General features: G+C 41.2%; 1 long non-coding RNA gene across 3 annotated transcripts; it reads right to left on the bottom strand.

Moving 5' to 3' along the window:
- Positions 1–4,925: 4,925 nt before the first annotated feature.
- Positions 4,926–8,250, bottom strand: LOC124682025. Of its 3 annotated transcripts, XR_006996109.1 has the most exons (4): positions 7,804–8,250; positions 7,091–7,210; positions 5,592–5,961; positions 4,926–5,241 (listed from the first exon to the last, which is right to left on the bottom strand). It is a non-coding gene; the product is annotated as an uncharacterized LOC124682025 (long non-coding RNA). The 3 variants fall into 3 exon arrangements; XR_006996108.1 differs by lacking the exon at positions 4,926–5,241 and having other exon boundaries at positions 5,543–5,961; positions 7,063–7,210; XR_006996107.1 differs by lacking the exon at positions 4,926–5,241 and having other exon boundaries at positions 5,543–5,961.
- Between the last annotated feature and the right edge of the window lie 2,994 nt (positions 8,251–11,244).

The raw sequence follows: 11,244 nt of genomic DNA, 5'->3' as shown, positions 1-11,244 counted from the left end.
CATTACAGTTAGTTTTATATAAAGTATCACCAGAGATGTTGAAAAATATTAGGGAATCTGTCTATCAAGTGCTAATTTTTTTATTGAATTTGATTTTTTTTACTGTAAGTTAGTTTTAAATAAGAGATAAGTGATCAGTAAACAATTCAGAAACATATTAATTCTTTTTAATTTAACCATGTGAGATGCAATTATTTGTTTATTAAGGTTATCATTTGTAGTGTAATTCTTATTCGTTTAGATGCCAGGGGCGTATCCACATTGAGCTTCCAGGGTTCCTAGGAGGCTAGGACAGTGGGTGCAAGTGTATTTTTTGCTACTCCCTTCATTTGAAAATAAGCAACTTAGATTTATCTAGGTTCACGTGTAGCTAGAAGTGTTCTAATGTGTAGATACATGCGAATCTAGATAAATCGAAGACTTTTATTTTTTTAATGGAGAAAGTATTTTTCATCTAAGTGAGAAATTTGTGTGATTTACAAAGTATGATTTTCTCTGTGGGTCTTTGTTAACACTTAACACACATATTTTGCAAGTTCCGTTCCATAAAAACAGATTTATTTAAATGTGGGTCTGAAGAAACCTTCATCACAGAACTAAGAGATGGGAAACATCTCTTTCAATCTTTACAGTATATATTGGAAAAATCAGGATGGGGTAACTCATGGTCAATCGCTGGTCGTGCCAGGTGTCCCATAAAAAAATCATGTGCATGTACTACAACTTCTAGCTCCGCTTGAGCTTGAAAAGAAAAATACATTTATCGGCAGACCTCCCACGTTGCAAGTTTGCATGGACTGTAGTTCTCTAGAACAGTTGGCTAACTCCTAGGAGGTTGGCACGTGCATGCTCGAACTGGAATGATTGGATGCGCAGTGCAAACTAGGAGAGGCGAATCCAGCGCAGCACGGCCATTGGATTATTTATATCGATACTTGATGGACGGCAGATGACAGTTTCGTAATGAAAATCAACGGCTGCAATAGCTTTAAAGGTGTTTAGGCGGGAAAATGTGAAGAGGTCGGAAATCCAATTTTAAAACTGCCTAGCTGTAGTAGTAGAGATAGAGACTAGCAGTTGCACTAAGCATTACTCTTTCAGGGGTTGCTCTGTGAGCTATCCACAATTCGGTCCCAAACGTATTTACAAAGATGGATGATCTGAATTTTAGCATTCTCTACACTTCTACACTTTTACACAGGGCTAAACTATCTGCAGAGGTTTCAGTGTGAAGATCAAAAGGTAAAGGTTAACATCCTGAGGTCTCTCATGCTCGCATTGGAGGGAATTAAAATAGAAAAAGATAGTTCAAGTTTTGCATGCCACATTGTTCTATGTACATGAACCCAAGACTATCTTAGGTGGGCTCAGCAAGTTATCTCTGCTGGATCAATTTCCCTCGGTCTATTGAAGTACAAGACCACTACTACTAGAAAAATCTATTTATATATAACCATGAGAAGCATTTATAGTTGCTAGATAATGTCCCTTTGCTTCTGATAAAGATATACTCTTTTAATAGGCTGGTAGCTGGAACTAGCTAAGCTTTGCTGAATACATGGTCCGCATCTTAGATAGAGTGAATTTTATTGAAGTTATGAACCAACACCTACTCCCGCGCTACCTTTCATTCGTCATCTCATCAACTATACAACTATATACCTTTGAACGGATGAAGTCCGGTGATCAGGGGGGTACGTGAGCACCCCCTAGCTGCTCGACACGTGTCTAACGCCGTCAATTAATCCGTTAGCACTAGGTCCTCCTCCACAGTGCCCCACCACCACGCCCCCTCCTCCTCCACTATTGTCTTTATCCTCCAATATTGCGCGTCGTCCATCCTGCTCTTGCCCCTGCACTGTTCACCCGCCATCTCCTGGTCCCTAAACGCCACTTCCGCTGCATCACTGGAGGCGAGCTGCTCGGGCCGCACCTTCCAAATCGGGATCAACGTGAGCTCGACGGGAGGCCATGGGTCTCCAATTCGAGTCATCGGCAGCTCTATTGGGAGGCATGGCTCGCCGCCCCGTGATACGTCTCTGACGTATCGATAATTTCTTGTGTTCCATGCCACATTATTGATAATATCTACATGTTTTATGCACACTTTATGTCATATTCGTGCATTTTCTGGAACTAACCTATTAACAAGATGCCGAAGAGCCGATTCTTTGTTTTCTGCTGTTTTTGGTTTCAGAAATCCTAGTAACGAAATATTCTCGGAATTGGACGAAATCAACGCCCAGGGTCCTATTTTGCCACGAAGCTTCCAGAAGACCGAAGAGGAGACGAAGTGGGGCCACGAGGCGGCCAAACCCTAGGGCGGCGCGGCCTGGCCCTTGGCCGCGCCGACCTGTGGTGTGGGGCCCTCGTGTGGCCCCCTGACCTGCCCTTCCGCCTACTTAAAGCCTCCGTCGCGAAACCCCCAGTACCGAGAGCCACGATACGGAAAACCTTCCAGAGACGCCGCCGCCGCCAATCCCATCTCGGGGGATTCCGGAGATCTCCTCCGGCACCCTGCCGGAGAGGGGATTCATCTCCCGGAGGACTCTTCACCGCCATGGTCGCCTCCGGAGTGATGAGTGAGTAGTTCACCCCTGGACTATGGGTCCATAGCAGTAGCTAGATGGTTGTCTTCTCCTCATTGTACTTCATTGTTGGATCTTGTGAGCTGCCTAACATGATCAAGATCATCTATCTGTAATTCTATATGTTGCGTTTGTTGGGATCCGATGAATAGAGAATACTTGTTATGTTGATTATCAAAGTTATGTCTATGTGTTGTTTATGATCTTGCATGCTCTCCGTTATTAGTAGATGCTCTGGCCAAGTTGATGCTAGTAACTCCAAGAGGGAGTATTTATGCTCGATAGTGGGTTCATGTCTCCGTGAATCTGGGGGAGTGAGAGAAACCTCTAACATTATGGATGTGCTGTTGCCACTAGGGATAAAACATTGGTGCTATGTTCGAGGATGTAGTCACTGATTACATTACGCGCAATACTTAATGCAATTGTCTGTTGTTAGCAACTTAATACTGGAGGGGTTCGGATGATAACCTGAAGGTGGACTTTTTAGGCATAGATGCATGCTGGATAGCGGTCTATGTACTTTGTCGTAATGCCCAATTAAATCTCACAGTACTCATCATAATATGTATGTGCATTGTTATGCCCTCTCTATTTGTCAATTGCCCAACTGTAATTTGTTCACCCAACATGCTGCTTATCTTATGGGAGAGACACCTCTAGTGAACTGTGGACCCCGGTCCTATTCTTTACATCGCATACAATCTACTGCAATACTTGTTTTATTGTTTTCTCGCAAACAATCATCTTCCACACAATACGGTTAATCCTTTGTTACAGCAAGCTGGTGAGATTGACAACCTAACTGTTTCGTTGGGGCAAAGTACTTTGGTTGTGTTGTGCGGGTTCCACGTTGGCGCCGGAATCTCTGGTGTTGCGCCGCACTACATCCCGCCGCCATCAACCTTCAACGTGCTTCTTGACTCCTACTGATTCGATTAAATCTTGGTTTCTTACTGAGGGAAACTTGCCGCTGTGCGCATCACACCTTCCTCTTGGGGTTCCCAACGGACGTGTCAACTACACGCATCAAGCAAATTTCTGGCGCCGTTGCCGGGGAGATCAAGACACGCTGCAAGGGGAGTCTCCACTTCCCAATCTCTTTACTTTGTTTTTGTCTTGCTTATTTTATGTACTACTTTGTTTGCTGCATTATATCAAAAACACAAAAAAATTAGTTACTTGCATTTATTTTATCTAGTTTGCTTTATTTACTACTGTTAAAATGGCCACCCCTAAAAATACTAAGTTGTGTGATTTCACAACCACAAATAATAATGACTAGCAATGACCGGCACGGCGGCACGCCGCGCCATATAGTGGTTGGCAGATGGTATTTTTTGACTGTAAATGTTTGTGGGTTATAGTTGTTTTTTATGTGTTTAGAATTTTGTGTGTTCTGAATTTTGTAAGGCTTTACATGTGTGTCGTTTTATTTTTATATGGTAGTTATATGTCTTTGACAATGGGCTCTGGACGGTGGTGGCGAGTGGTGATGGGTGATTGAGGGCGTATTGTATGTTGTGTGTATGCTTTTGGATCGAGGACGTATTGTATGATGCGTGTATGGTTTTGGATGAAGTGTCTGGCGAGATGGATATGTATTCTAGAGGCATAGTGATAGAGCTTTGCAACATTTCTGGTTTTGGTTGAACTGTCTCAGTGATAGAGCTGGTTTTGGATGAAGTGTCTGGCGAGATGGACATGTATTCTGAAGGTGTAGTGATAGAGCTTTGCAGCGTTTCTGGTTTTGGTTGAAGTGTGTGGCGAGATGGACATATATTCTGGAGGCTCAGTGATAGAGCTTTGTAGCTTTTCGTGTTTGGTAGTGCGTTTTTGGCGTCTATGGCATGCGCCTATGAATGATAAGTATGTTCAGAAGTACGTTGTAAAGCTATTGTTAAATAATTTGACCCAGTAGGTGCCTCCACTACATGCACTACTATATAATCGGTATTGATTACATAGTTTATTTACGGGTCTATGTGCCTAAGCAGTACAATTGAGATATCAGGTTCTACTTAATCTAAAAGTACAATGCAATTTTACTGACCGAAGGTCTCTAGGACTGTTGTGTAGCTGTTCCTGGTGTTGGAGACCTCAATTCTACGCTTTCCTCTTCATCGAAAATGACACAGGTGTCTTACTCCTCTTTTTCTCTTACTGCAAGAGTTGTGGACTTGTTATCTTCTTGAAAGATATTGGGCAGTTTGCTGGTCTACTCTTCCTGCATGGGTATACGATAATGTTGAGAAATTTAGAGCACCAGTTGTAAGTAACATGGAAGTGAAAGGTGGTTTGATCTACCAAACATGAAAACTAAGCCAAGTAGTTGACTACACATAATAAGCTAAAACGGTTGTTACAATAATTATGCACGGATCCTTAGATACTTGATGCCACGGTACATCGGTAGTGTCCGTACTTCTTACAACAGCGGGTGGATAATATTTTTGGTACAATTGCATGGATACTTATGTTCCATACTCACTACAAGGCTGAGTAGACAAATAACACTTGAAATGGTTTTCTCGATGGCAGGTGCTGACAAAATGGAGGTCTCGTTGCAGAATGTCTGTTTCATCAGTTAGGATACTTCTTTCCTTCTCCCTTTCAGAACAACTATAATCTGAAGGTGAGATTCCGGTGTTTGCTGCAAGGAGAAAAGTTCATAATTAGTGTCTTTGTTGTACAAAAAACTTTTTTTTACTCACATGAAGTGTATTCCAAAATTAACTGTACAGATTAAACAATGCGCCATGGTAAAGAAGCAGCAGAACAAAAATTATCAGATGAAATAGATGAATCACAGAATACAAAGTCTGGTTCGCTCGAAATGTGCAAGGATAGAGAGATCTAAATTACCCAGTTTGTTCCACACGAATTAACACTGTAAATAAAGAAAGAGGAAACTTTTTAATTATCTAAATGCATCAAGCTATGTCTAAGTATCTGCAACCATGATATGATCTGAGGTGCATACTCTCACAGATACTCCAGTACCTCCTAGTAGAAGATAGTTGTAGTTTCAGTAGCTGCTATACCATTGTCGTCTATTGCAAGTATTTACAGTCTTTTTATCCATTGTGACTCTTGGGACTTTTCATGAGAAAATACATGCTTTGATAAATAAACACTTTCCATATCCAATGTCTGGCCTTAACCTTTTAACAATGAGCCAAGTTCTGTTGCACAACCCTGTCCATTGATTGTTTTATTCAACAACATTATAGGGACACCAACCTTCAAAGAGATATTCTGGTGTGGGAAATTTCCAAGTTCACCAGTATGGAGGAATTTCAGAGGGTACAATAAACCCGCACCATCACAAGATAATGTCAGAACTATGAATTTCCCTTGCAACCCGGGGACCCTAGAAAAAAACACAGTCATTCATTGCATCTGGTACATTATTAGTAGGCAAATCACAGCACCTTGTGCTAAATAGTAGATTCCAAATAAATTTCTGAAAATAAATCATAAACTACATCAACTATAGCAGACACGTGACCAGAGTTTGGTAGCAATGCCACATCAGGAGCTATATATATCTAAGGAATGGTTTATGCTTCTTTTGTGCTCATTGGGCACTAAAAACTATCAGCAATCAAACAATGCATTGCAAAGTCATCCATACTGATTAAAGATAAACTTAAGAATCACATACCGTACACATCCAATGAAACATTATAATTATCAAAAAGCAGTATCCTTTCACAAATTTGAATTAGTATCACCTTTTTCCATTCCAAGGCTGATTCTAAGAAAAATTTCAGAACTTGGGCTACACTATTAAGTCCTGTGGTAAAATAACAATGAAAATGTATACTGAAATATGTGCAATTGTTCTCGTGAATCAAGTATGGCCGGTATTGGCAGCATTTTAAATTTATAATTATCATGCTCAGTGATGTGTACTTCTAGTGAGGCCAACTCATGGCAAATTCATGTGTCTTCATTGCACTCGAATGTAAAGGTCTGTACCAAAAAATAACCAGACAGCTTCTGAGCGGAACTACTTCTGGAGCAAAGATAAAACTAATCGGAAATAAAAGACACAAATATAGTTCTTAGTATGTTCTATTTCAGGGAATCTGTTGCACATAGCCATGCTGTCACAAAATAATAAATTGCATCAAAGTCTCAGGGGAATGGAAAGTAAGAGGATTTCTCCAAAGAGAAGACAAAACATGACTTTCAGTTATATTGACTACAATACCATGAGCAAACTAACACATTAATGGTGCTACAAACAACTGCACCTTGGACAAAAACAGGAATACCGGCCTATGGGAAAAATATTTATTTCCAGATAATATAAGGCCAAATCTATATTTTTATCTCATTGTAATACCGAGCTGTTAAATAAAATGGAATTAATATGTGTGCTCATTGAACATTTAACTGAGATGCTAAAACGGGAATAACACAAGCAAGGATACGGAGAACCACTAATGTTCCAAAAGAAACTTACTAATTAGATATGAATTAGACATACAAACCATTCATTTTTGTTGCCCTGTAAAAAGTCTATGGCAACTTTTCTGTGATGATATTGGTGTAAATGGAACTCGAAGAGAGAAAAATGAGTAACAATTCAAGAAACTTCAGATTATCATTTGCTGTCACAAAATAATAAATTGGATCAGTTTCAGGAGAATTGAAAGTAAGAGGATTTCTCCAAAGAAAAGACAAAACATGACTTCAGTTATGTTGACTACAATACCATGAGAGAATTAACACATTAATGGTGGTACGAACAACCTGCACCAGTGCATGTTGGACAAAAATGGAATACCTATGGAAAAAACTACTTTATTTCATATTATACGGTGAAGCGCATATTTTGATCTCATTGTAAAAAAACGCTATGAAATAAAATGCAATTAGAAGTATATATGCTTGCCCATCGAACATTTAACTCAGATGCTAAAACAGGAATAACGCAAGCAAAGATATGGAGAACCACTAATGTTCTGATATAATTACTACTTGTCTGTTATTCACAATTCAAATGCAGTAAATCTAGCACCAAAGTAAAATATTTCAGTGCACCAAAGGAACTTTTGGATGCCATCTATTTTTTTATCACCAAGCAACTGAATATATCAAAATTTCCAGAGGTACGGACACACTGAATGCAGAAAAATCAATGGTCATTTGGTCAAGAAGCATAAACAGCCAAAATTATCTAGAGGTTCAACAATATACTTACATGATACATCAACGTTGCAATTTCCCTAGTCTAGCTCTTTCTTCATTTCATGATGCCTTCACATACTAATTTTCTGCCAGTTGCTTTCACGAGATTACACCAGCTTACTGAACCCTCAAATGAGTGATTAAAACCTGTAACAAAAATAAATTTTGAGGTTGAGTTGAGTGGACGAATGTAGAAAGGAAACAAATAGTGGATGCACACAAAGACAAATCCAAAGAGCTGATTTCAGAAAAATAAAATCACACTGCTGCTCCAATGATGAGACACAAGACTGGGCGCTCACACCCCGACGCAGCTGGGCTGGTACATGCTCTGGCTGTTGAGCGTGCTCTCGAGCTGCACCTGCAAGGAGGAGGTCCCCGGCCAGACGGATACGGCGCCTAGGCTTTCACTCCAAGCCAGCGGCCTTCCTTGAACACCGGCAATAGAAAAAGAAGCCCATCCTGCAACATAGGCAAGACCAAAGACCATGAGCGGAAGGCAAGGTAAATCGAAATCGAAGATCGGAGAAGGTTAAAACATACCGAAAGAACACAAATCAAGCCGGCGGGCGGCTGCACGACGGTGCTGGGCTTGATGACCGGTGGAATAGCAGCTCCACCTGCCCGAGCGGGGCGTCGGCTGGGGCAGCGCACGGCAGGCCGGCCAGCGGTGGAAGCAAAGCGCGAGAATCCGTCTTTACAGGATGGAAAGTCGAAGTCGGCAGCCACGGCGAACTCGGTTAGGGGCGTCGGCAACCACGGCGAACAGCAGCTCAGAATAGCTCGCTTGGGGCAGAGAGATTTGGCAGAGAGGAGACCCGTCGGCCGTCTACCACCACGAAGACCACGCCCAGGCTCAGCCGACGCGTAGATCGACGCGCAGGTCCCCTGAGGCCCTGACTATCAGTCCATCACAACCAAACATATCAACTCCGGAGTCGCCGGGAAAGGAGTAGCAGCAAAGAATGAGAAAAAAGTAGAGGAAATTTTGGAAGTGAAAAGAGGAGGCGATAAAGGGGAGGCGTATGGACTTCGAAATTTCTGGAGAACCATGAAGTGGAGCTTCTGGATTGCCCCCAGTGTGTTGCGCTCCTTCCACTATCGCCGCGTCCGCCCCGGCGCTGCTCATCCCCTGTTTCTCTCCTCACCAGAAGCTTGTCCGGGTCAACCCCGGCTGATGTCGACGCCAGCCGCCATTCCCTACCGTCTATATCCGGCCCAGTGCCTGGCTCACCGCCACACGCCATAGCCTCTGGACGACAGGCTGCAGCGCTCGTCTCTCCATCGTCCACTTGGAAGCCGGCTCCACATTTTCCTTCCTTAGACAGGGAGAGCTCAAGGCAGATCATTCTAGGCAGGGGGCTGGCGGAAGGCAAGAAGAACCTCCGGCGAGGAGGGGGAAACCGGTGATGGTGCAGGGGATTTGGAACGGAGGAGCTAGGGACGGTGGAGGAGATAACAGAGTGAGAGAGAGAGAGAGCGCACGCGATGACGCGAGGAAACCAAGAAAAGTTGGGCGGCATGAGCGAGATTTCTCGAGATAGAGGCCACGCAGCAGACAAAACGGGTCAAAGCGGTTTAAAAAATTTGCTACAGCCACCCAAGATACAACGAAGCCCAGCACAGAACACATAAAAGCGCCCACGAAAATTCTAAGACAGCACCTAAAATGTACACCGGAAAAATCACTGCAGAGGCAAATCACAAAGTGGCATACGTGTCAGCTCGATGTTAACCTCAAAAATAATCCAAAACTCTCACAAAAAAGATGTCAGTTCCCAAATAATATAGTAGTTATTTCTTATGCACACCTATTGCTCCACCTGCTACTACAGCAGAATTCTTTGAAATTAAACCTGCTTTACTGAATCTTGTTATGCGAGAGCAATTTTCTGGTGTTAGTTCTGATGATGCTACTGCCCATCTTAATAATTTTGTTGAACTATGTGAAATGCAAAAGTATAAGGATGTAGATGGTGATATTATTAAATTGAAATTGTTCCCTTTCTCATTAAGAGGAAGAGCTAAAGATTGGTTGCTATCTCTGCCTAAGAATAGTATTGATTCCTGGACTAAATGCAAGCATGCTTTTATTGGTAGATATTATCCCCCTGCTAAAATTATATCTTTGAGAAGTAGCATAATGAATTTTAAACAATTGGATAGTGAACATGTTGCTCAAGCTTGGGAAAGAATGAAATCTTTGGTTAAAAATTGCCCAACACATGGATCGACTACTTGGATGATCATCCAAACCTTCTATGCAGGACTAAATTTTTCTTCGCGGAATTTATTGGATTCAGCTGCTGGAGGTACTTTTATGTCCATCACTCTTGGTGAAGCAACAAAGCTCCTTGATAATATGATGATTAATTACTCTGAATGGCACACGGAAAGAGCTCCACAAGGTAAGAAGGTAAATTCTGTTGAAGAATCCTCTTTCTTGAATGATAAGATTGATGCTATTATGTCTATGCTTGTGAATGATAGGACTAATGTTGATCCTAATAATGTTCCGTTAGCTTCATTGGTTGCCCAAGAAAAACATGTTGATGTAAACTTCATTAAAAATAATAATTTCAACAACAATGCTTATCGGAACAATTCTAGTAATAACTATAGGCCATATCCTTATAATAATGGTAACGGTTATGCTAATTCTTATGGGAATTCTTACAATAATAATAGGAACACACCCCCTGGACTTGAAGCTATACTTAAAGAATTTATTAGTACACAAACTGCCTTTAACAAATCTGTTGAGGAAAAACTCAATAAAATTGATATTCTCGCTTCTAAGGTTGATAGTCTTGCCTCTGATGTTGATCTTTTGAAATCGAAAGTTATGCCTAATAGGGATATTGAAAATAAAATTGTTACTACAGCAAATGCCATCCAAGTTAGAATTAATGAGAATATAAGATTAATGGCTGAATTGCGTGCTAGGTGGGATAGAGAAGAAAATGAAAAACTAGCTAAAGAGAAGAATGTAGCTAAAGTTTGGACTATTACCACCACAAGTAATGTTGATTCTTCACATGTTGCTGCACCTCCTACTATTAATGGTAAAATAATTGGTGTTGGCAATGTTTCTACTCCTAGTGCAAAGCGTACAAAACTGCCTGAAATTGCTAAAACTGCTGAAATTGCTTGTGATAAAACTGCTGAAATTTTTTCCAACCTTGGGGATGATGATCCCATTGCTGTAGCTCATAATGATTTAGATTTTGATGATTGCCACATCTCTGAAGTTATAAAGTTCTTACAAAAACTTGCTAAGAGTCCCAATGCTAGCGCTGTAAACTTGGCTTTCACAAAACATATTACAAATGCTCTCATAAAAGCTCGAGAAGAAAAACTAAAACTTGAAACTTCTATTCCTAGAAAGCTAGAGGATGGTTGGGAACCCATCATTAAAATGAGGGTCAATGATTTTGATTGTAATGATTTATGT

Source organism: Lolium rigidum, unplaced genomic scaffold (genome assembly GCF_022539505.1).
Source record: "Lolium rigidum isolate FL_2022 unplaced genomic scaffold, APGP_CSIRO_Lrig_0.1 contig_66110_1, whole genome shotgun sequence".
NCBI classification, from domain to species: Eukaryota; Viridiplantae; Streptophyta; class Magnoliopsida; order Poales; family Poaceae; genus Lolium; species Lolium rigidum.
This window is presented reverse-complemented; position numbering and strand designations above follow the sequence as displayed.